At 44.1% G+C, this 14,283-nt stretch overlaps 1 long non-coding RNA gene across 1 annotated transcript; it reads right to left on the reverse strand.

The window, feature by feature from the left end:
• Positions 1–268: 268 nt before the first annotated feature.
• On the reverse strand, positions 269–3,617 carry LOC308688972. The gene is made up of 4 exons (XR_014029947.1): positions 3,566–3,617; positions 2,927–2,993; positions 1,178–1,305; positions 269–351 (listed from the first exon to the last, which is right to left on the reverse strand). It is a non-coding gene; the product is annotated as an uncharacterized lncRNA (long non-coding RNA).
• Between the last annotated feature and the right edge of the window lie 10,666 nt (positions 3,618–14,283).

Consider the following 14,283-nt stretch of genomic DNA (forward strand, 5'->3'; position numbering starts at 1 on the left):
AGTACATACATTGTAATTCACTTAAATAAGCAATCATTTAGTCCTGTGCAGCAAAAATGAGAGGCACATCTCTGCGTAAACAGTAAGTACATACATTGCAATTCATTTTAAATAAGCAATCATTTAGTCCTGTGTAGCAAAATAAAAACATGAAACTCTATACCTATAAACTGTAAAATAGCCTAGCTAAAAATTATCTTCACAAAATGATAAAAAAAAAAAAACGGAGTCAACTTTTCCAGAGTTTCCCCATTCACCAAAAAACTGTCCAGCCATTCTAAGCTCCAAGACAAAGGGGAAGGGTTTTGCTTCTCTCTGCCTTTCCAGGTAAAGCACCATGTTGGTTCCAGACTAAATGAGGGAAAGACAATATCAGACACAGATAATTATTTAAATGTCTTAGGTTTTCATAAGAGCAGTCTTAAATTAGTTAAATACCATCTTAAATTAACTTAAAGAATTAGTTCACCCCAAAATATAAATTTCCTAATCATTTACTCACCCCAGAGCCATCCAGGATATCCATGTCTTTCTTTCTTCAGTCGAAAAGAAATTCATTTTTTTTGAGGAAAACATTTCAGTATGTTTCTACACAGAATAGACTTAAATGGCAACCAACTATCCCAATGTTCAAAGAAGGTTCAAATGTCAGTCTCAATGCAGCTTCAGAGTCTCTACACAATCCCAGTTGAGAAATAAGGGTATTATCTAGCGAAACCATCGGTCATTTAAAAACAAAAAAAAAAAAAAAAAACATTTATATACTATTAAACCACAAATGGCTGATGGTTTCGCTAGATAAGACCCTTATTTCTCGACTGGGATTGTGTAGAGACTCTGAAGCTGCATTGAGATGGACATTTGAACCTTCTTTGAACATTGGGATAGTTGGTTGTCATTAAAGTCCATTCTGTGTAGAATAATCCTGAAATGTTTTCCTCAAAAAACTTAATTTCTCTTCCACTGAAGAAAGAAAGACATGGATATCTTGGAAGACATTGGGGTGAGTAAATTATTAGGAAATTTTCATTTTGGGGTGAACTAATCCTTTAAAGAGTTGTGAGAAAATGAAATGCATGTTAGATTCAAGCAGCAATAAAACGATTTATCGTGCAGCCCTACAAACAGGTGTAAAGAAATGAGCCTGCTCCTTTTTGTCCCCTGTTGTTTTACTTACCGGTTGTACATCAATGAATGAGGTTCTTGTCTCTTGAATAGTTGGCCGAAAGGTTTTGTGGCCAATCTTGTACACAGGCGGGGGAAGAATGACAGGCAGGATTGTAAGTGCTAGTATGCCTTTGGAATCTAAGAATAGAAAAATGGCAAATTAGTACTTGTTCGTTCATCAGCTTTTAAATTAAGCAAAGTGCATTTCTAACTAAGGTCAACTTAGAATGAGTGAAATTAGCTTAAATATATAACAGTTAAATATGTACTCTGGTAATCTGAAAACATTTAGTGTTATTAAAGGTATAGTTCACCTTAAAATGCAAATTTACTCACCCTCATGTCAAATTTACTCGCCTCATTTACTCACCCTCACGTTGTTCCAAACCTTTTTTTGGAACTTTTTTTTAAGTTTCTTTCTTCTGCTAAACACAAAAAGATTTTTTAAAGAATGTCAGTAACAAGATAGTTGATGGTAACCAATGACTTCCATAATAGGAAAAAAGTACTATAAAAGTCAATGGCTATTGTTAACTGTTTTTTTACCAACATTTTTTCTTTTGTGTTCAGGAGAAGAAAATCATTCAGGTTTGTAATACCATGAGGGTGAGTAAATGACGACAGAATTTTCCTTTTCAGGTGAACTATCCCTTAAAGCAGTGCTTCTCAAACCCGTCCTGGGGACCCCATACCACTGCACATTTTGTATCTCTCCCTCATTTAACACACCTGATTCAGCTCATTAGTACAGACTGCAAAATTTAAATTGGGTGAGACATCCTAAATTATGGGGGTCCCAGGACATTTGAGAACCACTGCCTTAAACCAAGAAAGGGGCAAACAAGCACGGCTATCTATGAAATTACACTGACAACGACTAGGCACAGAAGTGGTACCCTATGCCAGCCCTACAATATAACTGATTTAAATTGTCTTGTCATGTGCTTGTACTTGGACAAGTAAATTGGCCATTCATGTTTTTGAGCTTATTGTGAATGGTGTAGCAAACTTTGTTAAAGGGATAGTTCGCCCAAAAATGATATTTAACCCATGATTTACTCACCCTCAAGCCGTTCGAGATGCATATGTCAATCATTTTTCAGACGAACACATTTTCAGTTATTTTAGAAAATGTCTTCGATCTTTCAGTGGTTATAATGTGAAGCAATGGGGTCCACCTCCTTCAAGTCCCAAAATGTGCATGCATCCTTCACAAAAGTAATCCGTAGGACGTAGCGTAGAAAGAATCGTGACGTAGAACGAACGTGACAGCGCAGCGAGAGAGCAGAGCAAAACAAAACTCTACGTTCGTTCTACGTCACGACGCTTACTACGCTACGTCCTACGTCATACGCCAGCATCCATCTCCATGAACGCGCGTCGACCGCTACCGGAAGCCAGTTATTTTCGTTTATAAAGTTTTAAATATGTATATTTTTACGACAAAACCGCACAGATTACTTTTGTGAAGGATGCATGCACATTTTGGGACTTGAAGGAGGTGGACCCCATTGCTTGACATTATAACTACTGAAAGATCGAAGACATTTTCTAAAATAACTGAAAATGTGTTCGTCTGAAAAAAGATTGACATATGCACTTCAAACGGCTTGAGGGTGAGTAAATCATGGGTTAAATATCAAATTTTGGGAGAACTATCCCTTTAAGGGTTAGGGTTGGCACTGGATGCAACTGTGAAAAAAAGATTACATACAAAGAAAGAGAATTTGAAATGCAAAATTGTTCATCACATATTTACCAGCAATTTTTCAATGAGGCACTCAAGACTCCAGTTGAGGAGATTTGTTGAACAAAAATGTCCATTGCTGTAAAAGAAAAGAAGGAAACATCTGATTAGTAATATCTTTACAAATTTAGCATGTCTTATACAATGTTTTTAAAATTAATTGTTATGCTGGCTCCAGTTAATTTAAAAAAAATATGTATAAATAATTTTAATGAATCATTACTTAATTAAAAAAATAAAATAAATAAATAGACTAAATAATTTTTAACAGCTTAATTAACTATTGTTAATTCACAAGACTACAAACAGAAGAAATGTTAATTTTGTGGATATTTTGTGGACTCTTTTTTTCAGAGCCGGTTTAAGACCAAATTGTACATCAGTAACTACTTTGATTATCTTTACATAGTTTCTGAACGTAACTGAAGCAACACTGAACTGACTTCAAATGAACAATGACAGTTTTTGTTAAGAATTGTACTGAGCTGGACGATGACACTGTTTTCTGCAGAAATGCTTAGCCAAATTGAACTAAGGCACACACACCCAAACACAGAGAACATACTGCAGCATAATTCAATATTTTATGTAAAGCTACCTTTCGAAAATGACTAACAAACACAGTTAAATAATAGGTAACGTTAGACTTACAGCTTCTTTAGCATATCCAGCCACTAGCCAGTGACGTTACACTGCATCCATCCAACACCGCCGAGTCAAGTAACCCGCAACATTTCTGGAGATAAAACAGACACCAACAACTGTACTTAGACATTGTGACCGTGTTTTAAGTGGAATAATTGATTACAGACCGTGTAAAAATACTGAATGTTATGTGTAACGTAACGTTAACGTTAGCATACGTTAACGGTCGCTAGTTCGACAGACGTCGACGTCGTCAATAATAATTCATAGTTCATTTCAACATAACTTCTTGTTGACTTTCTGACTTCTTTGACTAACGTTACTTAACATTAGGAAAGTTGTAATAAAACAGGGTTGCTCACCTTTACGCTCGCTCCTGCTTGAACCTCTCGTCCTCCTGTTGACGTAGTGATTTGAACAGTGTGGACAAAAGCGCGCGACTCGCGAGGAGGCGCTGGGTCAATTTCCAAAACAAACCCAAATGCTGGGTCATTGTCAGCTGATTACGGAGAAAATAACCCAGCAACATAGTCAAAATGCTCAACCCAGCATTTGGGTTTAAAAAATAACCCAGCATTTTTTAGAGTGTACAACTCTCAGACATGAATAACCTAAAAAGACAAACATCATAAATACAAAAAAACAGACAATGTTCACCAACAATACCCAGCAAACACTAGGACATTAGACCAAAACACCCCAGAAAAAAAGACAATACCCCTCGGCAGAAAGAGTGCACAGTGCATACAGTTAATAGAGTGCTGCTAGCAGTCAGTGCAAGTTCAGATGTCTGATAGCCAGAGGGCTTAGTGCTGTCTCTGAAACGTGATGTGGACGTCTTAATGCTCCTATATCTTCTTCCTGATGGAAGAAGATTAAAGAGATGGTGAGCAGGGTGAGAGTGGTCCGCTGTGATGTTTTTAGCCTTTCGGATTATTCTGGAAGAGAAAAGTGAAGAAAGTGAGGGGAGACTACAGCCTATAATTTTTGATGCTCTGCGTACTACTCTTTCCATCCTAGTTTTGTCCTGAGCGGTTGTGTGACCGAACCAGACAAGCATGGAAAAAGTAAGCACGCTTTCAATAGTTGACCTATAAAAGTGGGTCATGGCAACTCGGCTAACTCTAAACTTTTGGAGCTGCTGCAGAAAGTGAAGTCGCTGGTGAGCTTTACTGATCTTAAAATTAGTGTTGAGCTCCCATGATAAGGATTCCTGGATTGTGGTCCCAAGGAACTGGAAGGAAGTGACCCTCTCCACCTCCACCCCATTAATGGAAAGCGTAGGGAGGGGACTAGGAGTCCTTCTAAAATCCACTACCAGTTCCTTGGTTTTTGAGATGTTAAGAATCAAGTTATAGCTTTCGCACCATTGCGAAATTTTTTAGCAACTGTTCACTTCACACAGTTGCTAAAAAAGTTACAAATTTGCACTCTTTATATCACAGTCCTGCATGACAGAAAATTCACTTGCATTTGCTGTCCTGCAGCAATACATGAGAGCAGTTGTGTTTTAGACTAAACATATGGTGAGTGAGTGCAACCTAGACGCATCTGTGAATGGTGAGATATTTTGCTAAATAAAATTATCCTGCCAGAAGAATTGCGCCTTAATTTGATCATTTATTTGCAGCAAGATGAATTTAGCGTTTTCCAACATTTCAGTTTGGATATATAATGCCCTTGCACCCCTTGAAGTATTATTACTCAACTGATTGTGGCACCCCTCCTCACAGAACTGCATGCAAGATATTAGCTGCAGTGACGTCACATCTGTTATGTTTCACAGAAGTATCAGAGGAGGTCCAGCTAGCTGCTGTGCAAATTTCCTCCACCCAAACTCCTTTAAGTAGTGCCCATGATGATGCTAGGTAAGCAAATGGTATATAAGGTGGACATCTAAATATACAAAGTTTAAAATAAAATAAAAAAAATCATCAGATCAGATAAATAATATATTATTAGAATCTAATTTAGACTTTCTCTGTTTATCGGAAACTTCGCTTATGATAATTCTCCATTAGCTGCTTTAAGTGTCCTGGGTTATGATATTTACAGGTAGGACTGAAACTGAAATGAAAAGAAGGTGGAGTTATGATTTATTTTAGAGACACTATCCGTTGTAATGAGATTCTATGGCAAAATCCTAATGATCTAGAACATGATTTTATCACCTCAGATGTCCTTTAGACTTAGTTATTTATCGAGCACCTTCTTTGAATAATAGTTTTTATGAAGATTTTAAGAAAGTATTATGTCTGTGTGATTTTAAGAAAGAAGTTATTGCAGGGCTCCAGACTAACTTTTTTTACTAGGAGCGCTGTAGCCCCTGACTGAAAATTTTAGGAGCACAAGCAGAAAATTTAGGGGCACACCTTAAATCAGCTTGCAATGCAATTATTCAAATTTCCCCTAAATTAACTGTAATACTGACAAATTATTTAATAATAAATAGACTTAACGTTCAGATATTACAATGTGCAGTTTTATTTTAAGTTCACAGTGCTCCAGACTAACATTTGAGGGCAGCAGCACCGGAGCCACTGAGTTCTGCAAAAAAATATTTGGTAGCACTGGGGCTGACAATAAAGCACTAAGCTTAATTTAGGGTGTAGATGAAATTAACTTTAATTATTATCATTCATAATGTCTTAATTTTCATTAAAAAGCAAAACAAGTGAAAAAAATTGATATTAGGGAGTTAAAATAGCCAATGGTAATTTATTTATTTTATTATTTTTAAATAAGTGTTTAAATGAGTTTTCCTACATCTTAATTTTTTTAGTTATAGGACAATCTTTGAAGGATGAACAAAAAATGTGTTGGTCATCACATTAAAAATAATAGTTTTGTACCATGATAGTTTTGAAGTGCTGGAAAAAGATGTGTAGTACTTGTAAGCGTTTGACTATTTCTGTCATATTATGGTTACAGTTACTACATTAAATCCATGGTGAATGTTGCTGATTTGTGGGCTGAAAGCCTTCTATAAGTGTTTCTCCTGGTTTCCACGTCAGCTCTGTTTGATCTGATATCTATGGTTTATAACAGAGAACTCTGCGCTGAATCGGAATGTTTCTCACTGGATCTCGCAGCGATGATATTATTAATTCTGGGGCGAATTCAATGGATTTCTTCACTGGATCTCTAGAGTCTGGATTTCCTAGTAACAGTGTTGCGTGATTGAGATCGGCCCGTGACTTGTAAGTTCGGGGCGCTGCGCTGTGTATTATTGGTCCGAACTAATAAACGGTCCGTGAAGCTAAAAACAAGTATCGCATTTTCGTTCTGCTTTCATTTTGTTTGGATTCGCTGCTCGCAACGCTGCCCAGGTGCAGACGGAGGCCACCCAACACATCCTGCCCCAGCGGCCCGCTGTTGCCTCCACCCTGCCGCCGGTGGCAGTTCCTCAGCCTACTCGTAGCCGAGGGCGTCCCCCTGCCGCTGCCTCCGGTTCCGCAAGGCCCCCGCAGCAGCCTCCACTCAGGCCCCAGTGTAGAGCCAGCAGCAGGCAGGTCTGTCTCAGGCACTGCCAAGCCAGGTGGCAAGTGTCAGATGAAGCATCCCTGAGACAGGCCTCCCAGGGATGGGGGGACGAGCTCTTCAGATGGTTACTGTTCCGTCACTGGCTCCCCGGAGTCCAGTAGTACCCGAATTGTCGAAAGAGCAAATTACTCCGTCCCTGGGTCCCAAGAGGGCGAGGCTGGTGGTGTGCGAAACTGTGGAACAGCCTTGCACTCCTCAGCCCCCTCTTGTTCGCCAGCCAGCAGCACGGTGCGTTCGAGCACCCGGTCATCCGCCTTCTCACGCATCCCCTGTTGCCCCGTGGAGACAGGTAAGTGTTGCACCACACACTCAGACCCCGCTTCGGGCTGTCCCCAGGCCTTCCGAGCCGGGTCCCTGTCCTCCACCTCGCTGCCCCACCCAGGGTACGTCTGTGGTGCCTCTGGTCCCCCTGGCTCGGTTCGTCGAAGCCTGGAAAGTGCTTCCCAACCTGTCCAGCTGGCTCCTCCGCACCATCAGGCTCGGCTATACGATTCAGTTCTGCTGGCATCCGCCCAAGTACAGCGGCGTTCGCCACACTTCGGTGTCGAGTGAATATGCTCCTGTCATGCACGTGGAAACCGCTGTCCTGCTGGCGAAGGACACAATAGAGCCGGTGTCAGTAGCCAATATGAAGACCGGCTTCTATAGCCTGTACTTCATTGTACCCAAGAAAGGTGGTGGGCTACGGCCAATCTTGGATCTGCGTGTCTTGAATCGGGCCCTTCACAAGCTCCCGTTCAGGATGTTAATGCAGAAGCGAATTCTCCAATGCATCCGCCCCCAAGATTGGTTTGCAGCAATCGACCTGAAGGACGCGTACTTTCATGTCTCCATCCTGCCGCGACACAGGCCATTCCTGCGTTTTGCGTTCGAGGGTCGGGCGAATCAGTACTAAGTCCTACCCTTCGGGCTTGCCCTGTCGCCCCGCGTCTTTACGAAGGTCGCCGAGGCAGCCATCGCTCCCATGAGAGAGCATGGGTTTCGCATCCTCAACTATCTCGACGACTGGCTGATACTAGCACAGTCTCGGGAGCAGTTGTGCGAACACAGGGATTTGCTGCTCCAGCATGTCAGCCAGTTGGGTCTTCAGGTCAACTGGGAAAAGAGCAAACTCGCCCCCGTGCAGAGGATCTCTTTTCTCGGTATGGAGCTGGACTCGGTCCAACAGACGGCGCGCCTCACAGAGGAATGTGTCCGGTCGGTGCTGAACTGCCTGAATTCAGTCAAGAGCAGAACAGTGGTTCCACTGAAACTTTTTCAGAGGCTCCTGGGGCATATGGCAGCTTCATGCCACTCACATTACTGACCTGCTCAATCGTGCCGCCGACGTGCTCTCACGACAGATTGTGGCCTCGGGAGAATGGCAACTCCATCCTCAGGTGATCCAGCTGATATGGGATCACTTCGGGGCCGCACAGATAGATCTGTTTGCCTCTCCAGACTCGTCCCATTGCCAGTTGTTTTATTACCGGATTGAGGGGACCCTCGGCATGGATGCACTGGCCCACAGCTGGCCCCGGGGCTTCTGCAAGTATGCGTTTCCCCCAGTGAGCCTTATTGCACAGCTACTGTGCAAAGTCAGGGAGGAAGAGGAGCAGGTCTTGCTAGTTGCCCCTTATTGTCCCAACCGGATCTGGTTCCCCGAACTAGTGCTCCTCTGGACAGCCCCTCCCTTGCCCATTCCTCTGAGGGAGGACCTCCTCTCTCAGGGACAGGGCACCATAGGGCACCCGCGTCCAGACTATTGGAAACTCCATGTCTGGTCCCTGGACGGGACGCGGAGGTTCTGGGTGATCTACCACAGTCAGTTGTAGATACCATCTCGTCTGCGAGAGCACCCTCTACTAGTCATTCTTTCGCCCTGAAGTGGAACCTGTTCATTGAGTGGTGTTCTTCTCACCGAGAAGACCCCCGAAGATGAAGTGTTTTCTTTCCTGCAAGATGGGTTGGAGCGAAGGCTGTCTCCCTCCACCCTCATAGTGTATGTTGCCGCTATTGCCGGACATCACGATGCAGTTGAGGGTAAGTCATTGGGAAAGCACGATCCTATACCCTCTTGGGACTTGTCTCTGGTGCTAACCGCACTGCAGAGGCCTCCCTTTGAGTTAAAAATTAATTCTGTCTCAAAAGACAGTCCTCCTGCTTGCTTTGGCCTCCATCAAGAGGGTAGGGAACCTACACGCATTTTCGGTCGACGAATCATGCCTGGAATTCGGGCCGGCCAACTCTCACGTTATCCTGAGACCCCGGCCTGGATATGTGCCCAAGGTTCCTACCACTCCCTTTCGGGACCAGGTGGTGAACCTGCAAGTGCTGCCCCCGGAGGAGGCAGACCCAGCCCTGGCTTTTCTCTGTCCCGTCCCATGCTCTGCGCCTGTATTTGGATAGAACACAAAGCCTCAGGACCTCAGATCAGCTCTTTATCTGTTACGGAGGCCAGCAGAAGGGAAAGGCTGTCTCCAAACAGAGGTTGGCCCACTGGATAGTGGATGCCATCATCTTGGCGTATGAATCCCAAGGTGAACCCTGTCCCCCCGGACTGCGAGCTCACTCCACAAGGAGTGTATCCGCTTCCTGGACATTGGCGCAGAGTGCCTCGCTGACAGATGTCTGTAGAGCTGCGGGCTGGGCGACACCTAATACGTTCGCTAGATTCTATGATTCTAGATGCTAGATGGCCTACGTGACGAGCCGGTTGCTTCCCGTGTGCTCTCTTCACATAGAAGCCAGTTAACACCGTGAGCCCGCTCGAAGTGTCGGCTTGCTGCGCCATTCCCCTCCGATGGACTGGATATGAGCACCATTTCTCTCCAGTTTAGTTCCCTTTAACCGAACCCTGTCGAGTTCCTCCATACCCTCCGGTGATGGACGCGGCGGAGCGTCCGAAGCCAGGCCTACCACTCGTATGCACTAGTGGAACTTGCGCTAGGCTGGGTCCATATGTTGCGATCCCCACGGTGATCCCATTTGTGTATTCTTCCACGATACGACTCCCTACGGTGAGCCCGTGTCTTTCCCTTAGCAGAGTTCTTCTGCCATCGCTGATCGGTGTTGCCTCCCCCCTGTTTAGACTCGTCAATTCGCCCAGCCCATATGTGTATTCTCCACATGTTACCTCCCTACGGGCAGGATGTGGCTTCCGTAGCGTACCCTTCCTTCCTTAGACAGGGTATGCTTTCCCAGTGTTATCCAAGTCTAAACTGAGCGGGTCTTGTGGAACAGCAGTGACGCAGTGGGAGGACGTAGTCCCTTTGCCACTATTGCTGGACCACCACTGACTCTGGGCTCTGCTCGGCTCCTCAGCGAAAAGCAAGTGGTGCGTGCATCTACTTCCGTATTTATACCCGCGCCGCAGGGCAGAGTGTGAGATGCAGATCTCACACGCCAATGTGTATTGGCTCGTTCTAAAGATACTCGAAGACAACTGGCTCCCTAGCGTGATCCCATTCAGTCAAAACTTTATTTTGTCCCTCCTTCAGGGAACCCCTCCTATCATTCCCTCCTTCAGGGAACGGTGGGTTGCATACGCAACCAGGACGTTTCTCAGTGTCTTTTATTGTCTCTTTCAAAAACAAACACAAATAGCGCTCCTGCATACATTCAATAAACAAATAAACAAAATAAAGTTTGTTTATTTGACGTATTGTTCCACACAACACGTCCATAAGCTCTCTCCCCTTCCCAGGTCTGTGGGACATTTTTATTCCGTCTCTCTGCCAGTTACTGGAATTAGAGACAGGTAATATGCTGCTAAATTCATGTTTGCCTTAACCTGATCTTGGATGAAGTTCCTGTTAGCGGCTAGTTTTTGGATATAGAAATAAAACATAGATGGAATAAATTCACATTCACCAGGGTTGGGTTTCCCAAAAAGCATTTTAAGTCTAACTTGATCGTAGAAACATTATTCACCAATGGTCTCAACAATCAACTTAGCTCATGGTGCTTTTGGAAAACGCAGGCCTAAACACTGCACTTGACAACAGCAACATTCAAACGTAGGACTGCATTTACTGAAAAAATGCCAGCTAACGTTAACATTATTGCCCTGCTTTGACGTTAAAATTACACTAAAGCAGTGACGCTAAAATAGCAAGTAAAATGCACATTAAAAAGCACCGGGGAAATGCCTTGCTTTACCGCAATGCGTAAAAACGATCAAACGATCTAGGATGGTTTCCCAACGATCAAAACATTTCTTAACCCTAGACTGGTAGGGTTAGAATTAGTTGACATGTACTTGCAAAGTTACTTATAATCAGTAAAATGTCTGTTGGATAACCATCACAATAAAGAGTTAGCAGATATTAAAGGAGAACTCCGGTCAATTTTAACATTGAGCTCATTTTTTTGTACATTTGGAGTGCTGTCAATACAGAGAACAACGACAAAAATCGGTGTTGCCTATACCGTGTTATTCTCTTTTTAAAATTTGCACCCTGTTGACTTCAATGGGGCAATATTTAAACCTGCTTTTAGCCTCTTAACATCCTTTATGTGTCATTACAAGTGCACAGGTCATGTGAGTGATTCCTTCGGAGTGAACACGAGTCAATCTGACTGCAGTAGATGTGAAAGATAGGGATAAAAATGATGTTTATTCAGCCAGCGCAAATACCTGTATTTACATCCTGTTTTCGGTCGAAGTCCATAGTAATCGATTGTCGAGTTCACGCGCGTGATCATAGGTACTAAACCAATGCGCGTGAACTCGACAATCGATTACTATGGACTTCGACCGAAAACAGGATGTAAATACAGGTATTTGCGCTGGCTGAATAAACATCATTTTTATCCCTATCTTTCACATCTACTGCAGTCAGATTCACCCGTGTTCACTCTGAAGGAATCACTCACATTGGCTGTGCACTTGTAATGACACATCAAGGATGTTAAGAGGCTAAAAGCAGGTTTAAATATTGCCCCATTGAAGTCAACAGGGTGCAAATTTTAAAAAGAGGATAACACGGTGTTGGCAACACCGATTTTTGTCGTTGTTCTCTGTACTGACAGCACTCCAAATGTACAAAAAAATGAGCTCAATGTTAAAATTGACCGGAGTTCTCCTTTAAGCAGACAGTCTACTAATACTCTACTGAGAGGTAGTTCACATGTAGTTGCAAAGTTACTTTTTATAGTCAACAGAATGTTCATAAAGGGACCATCAAAATAAACCGATAGTTCTCCCAAAAATCCATGTTTCCGCTTCTGTTTACAATTATTTGATACTCCAATAATCTTTGTTTTATTTCCAACTTAAAAAAAAAACGTGTTTTACAGTGTAAAAGTACTGTTCATTAAAGGCTATGTGTTACCTTATTTGTTAAAGGTTTAATTAAAATAAAATAAAATTCTTTCAACACTTACTCACCCTCATGACAATCGAAAACCATAAGATCGTTCATCTTATATTCTTCATATTTTCTCAAGTCCACACAAATGTTCAAACTTCAAAAAGTATAAAGACATTGCAGAAGTAATCCATATATGAATCAATCAGTCAAATCTTCTGAAGAAACGTGACCACTTTATATGATGAACAGGTTTAATTTAGGCTTTTATTCATATTATATATTATCACATTTGATTAACACAAAGAAATGTATATAAAGTAACAAATGTATAACAAGTCGGTGAACATCTGTCAAGCTAGTTCTCTTACGAGAGGTTCTCTCGTACTGCGTAAGCTTACGCTTGGGGGAAAGTCTCTTTCCGCGAGATACTGAAGCCAAAAATTATCCTTAATTTTTATATAATGCAAAAGGCGTTGCAGCGGCATGCAGGCATAGGCGAGGCAGCTTGCGCGCCTATTGGCTGCCCTGCGGCAACTGCAGCAGCCTATCCAGAAGGCCCTCTCGCCTGTGACGCCTTGACCAATGGGGGTGCTTCGCGCCCATTGCATCACGTCCCGCCGAAATAGGCGTGGCCTAGGGCTATAAATATAGCGTCGAGAGGCTGGTTCACTGATTTTTCATCTCTTCAGCGGAGCTCACGCATCGCTGGACCCTGAGAGAAGCCGCGCCATCTGAAGAAGCCTTTTCAGCGGGACAAGTCTGCATCGGAGTCGCTGGCCGCGCCGCCTTCTGCTGACATTCCTGCTGCGCTATCCGGTGCACCATATCCTTTCAATTGCTAGTGTGTGTTCGCCCCGCGACTCACACTCCTCTCTCTAAAAGAGCCGAGCGTATTTTTAAAGATGCCTTGTACTTTCTGTGGCTCGTGCAGAGCCCCTCTCAGCGACGGGGCCCGCCATGTCATTTGCGTTTCCTGCCTGGGAGAAGATCACGCAGCTCTCGCGCTCGCTGACGGCGGATGCCCTCACTGCGAGCTGATGCCTATGGCGACTCTGAGGACTCGCATGGCACAGTTTCATGAGTCTGCACCCCAGCCCGCTGCGCTGCCGCGCCATAATAAGCACCGCGCTCAGCGAGGCCCTGAACCTCCTCCCACTGAGACGAGCTCGCCGGTTCGCCCGCCAGCTTCGCCGCCTGCTTCACTCGAGTCTATCACCCCCGGACAACGGACGCTGTCTGCCGCCGGTTCCGTCGCGGATGAGTCTGATGATGTGGCATTTGCAGAGGAGGACAGCTGCTCTATCCTAGCGTCAGGCAGTGAGGATTGGTCGAGCTCTGTGGATCTCGCACCCCCTGCTCGTGGGTCGTCTGGGAAACGGGCTAATATTGAGTCAGAGCTGACGCGTCTGCTCTCTCAGGCCGTTGAGAGCCTCGGCCTCGAGTGGTCGGCGCCCGTGGAGCCAGCACACAACCGACTGGATGGCTGTTTCCTTAAAGGGGACCGTGTTGCAACACCGTCTATACCCGCGCCTTTTCTTCCTGAGCTTCATGATGAACTCGCGAAATCCTGGTCTGCACCCTTTTCAGCCAGAGTGAGAACCTCTGTATCTGCAGCATTCTCCGTTGTCGACGATGCTAAAAACAGAGGATACCACTCTCTTCCTGCAGTAGAGGAAGCTGTAGCTGCTCATCTTTGCCCGCCCTCCGCTGGATGGCGCGCTAAGACAGCGCTCCCCTCTAAAGCCTGCCACACCACCTCAGTTCTGCACGGCCGCGCTTACACCGCCGCTGGGCAGGCTGCAGCTGCATTGCACACAATGGCCACGCTACAAGTTTTCCAAGCCAACCTTCTTAGCAAACTCGAAGAGAAAGGACTGGAAGCTGTAA

The sequence above is a fragment of the Scardinius erythrophthalmus genome, assembly GCF_964197995.2.
Source record: "Scardinius erythrophthalmus genome assembly, chromosome: 3".
In the NCBI taxonomy this organism is placed as follows: domain Eukaryota; kingdom Metazoa; phylum Chordata; class Actinopteri; order Cypriniformes; family Leuciscidae; genus Scardinius; species Scardinius erythrophthalmus.